This window comes from Amphimedon queenslandica, unplaced genomic scaffold (genome assembly GCF_000090795.2).
Source record: "Amphimedon queenslandica unplaced genomic scaffold, v1.1 AMPQUscaffold_13400, whole genome shotgun sequence".
Lineage (NCBI taxonomy): Eukaryota > Metazoa > Porifera > Demospongiae > Haplosclerida > Niphatidae > Amphimedon > Amphimedon queenslandica.
The window spans coordinates 79,684-81,409 of record NW_003546364.1 but is presented as its reverse complement, the minus strand read 5'-3'; the positions used below and the strand labels follow the sequence as shown (position 1 = coordinate 81,409).

At 36.8% G+C, this 1,726-nt stretch overlaps 1 long non-coding RNA gene across 1 annotated transcript; it reads right to left on the bottom strand.

Moving 5' to 3' along the window:
* Nucleotides 1-349: 349 nt before the first annotated feature.
* On the bottom strand, nt 350-718 carry LOC109582121 (uncharacterized). The gene is made up of 2 exons (XR_002184922.1): nt 585-718; nt 350-539 (listed from the first exon to the last, which is right to left on the bottom strand). It is a non-coding gene; the product is annotated as an uncharacterized LOC109582121 (long non-coding RNA).
* Nucleotides 719-1,726: the final 1,008 nt, after the last annotated feature.

Below are 1,726 nucleotides of genomic sequence, written 5' to 3'. Positions count from 1 at the left end.
AGTGAACCAACAGCAGAGGAATTTTGGAGCAGTGGTTTCAATCCTTCACCTGTGACCTCTGTATTTATACCTTCACTCTGGAGCTGTGTCACTATAGATACATTTTTCTTTCTTTTATTTTGATTCAAATTCCTATTCTTTATTTCTAGGCAGCAAAAGACATCAGTGGAACCATTTAGTCTGGCCTTATTTCCTGCAGTTGGAAGAAGTGTAGCCATTCCCGCGATCTGCAGTATAATTTATTATTCATTGATAATTTCATACTATGAATAATTAATTATCCATTGTGCGTAGGTGTATCATAAGTGCATCCCACTTCAATCAGCTCAAGCCAACCCACAGTGCCGTATTTATCAAAGTTCTTTTTATTGGAAGAAAGAAAAAGAATGGTTATTTCATACAATAAGTTTACAAACTAAAAATTATTTTTTTAAAAAATGTTGTTTTCTACAATAACGGTCCATCTGCCTATATCACAATGGCCGCTGCTACTGAAGGCGAGTCCAAGCCATTCTTTAGTTGCAGCTACAAAAATGAGCCTAATATGACACAGAAAGTTTATTAGAATCATATTATAAGCTTACAATTTTCATTGTAGCTTCGGTTTCAGAACCATGGCAGCTTTTTCTAGTCTTCCATTTGCTTGCCCTATAATTGTGAACAATAATTTACTAAAGTAATTGACTCCGTATACTACTCCGTGTCAAAACATTTCTGGACATGTGGACCATGGCTGCTGAGGGGAGCAAGCGAGTGGAGGTAATTGGACTAAGCGATAAGCGGCAAATTACTGCTACATTTGCAGCTACACTTAACGGGGGACTTTTTGCCAATGCAAATTCTTTACCAAGGGAAAACAGGTCAGTCACATCCAAAATACAAGTTTCCAAGTGAATTTGACATTTTTTGCACACCGAATCATTGGACAAATGAAGAAACTTGTATTCGATTTTTTAGTAACATCATCTTTCCTTATGTCAAGCATCGGTAAAGCATCACAAAAAGCCCTAATTCTAATGCATAACTTTAGTGGCCAGACTACTGCTTCTGTTCTTGAGAAGAAGGAATTGTTATTGTATTTATTCCACCTGGAACAACAGATAGACTGCAGCCACTAGATGTCAGCACAAACAAAGCTGCCAAAGACTTTTTAAAAGAAAGTTTCCGACATTGGTATGCTAAGGAGGTAAAGAAGCAACTCCAAGCAGGCACAGAAGCAGAAGGAATTGAAGTGAACATGAAAATGCCAGTAATGAAGGAAGTTGGTGCAAAATGGCTTACAGCACTTTATGACAAATTTAAAATGGAAGAGAACAATAGTATCATAGCAAATAGGTTCAAAAAAGTTGGAATTACTGAAGTAGTGACAGTGGCAAGAGAGCATCAAGCTCCACTAACAATTGAAGTAGATGAAGACCCTTTTAATGACTGTGCTGAAGCTGAGGATACAGACAAATAGTTATATTGCATATATAATTTAAACAAGAGTACCAGTATTTAATAAATTATATGTCAACATTAATCAAGTTTATAATCAATGCTATAATCTTCTAGCAATGCCTTTAGCTTCTGGACTGCTTTATGAGAACCACTGATGACAGTGAAGATACATGGCACTTCCTGTCCTTTGCCTTTCTTTCTTTTTTCAGTTACCTCACATGATCCACTGCTAGCTCGGTTTAAAAAGTACCAAACTGTATTTGCAATTTCTCTCGGCACATGGCCA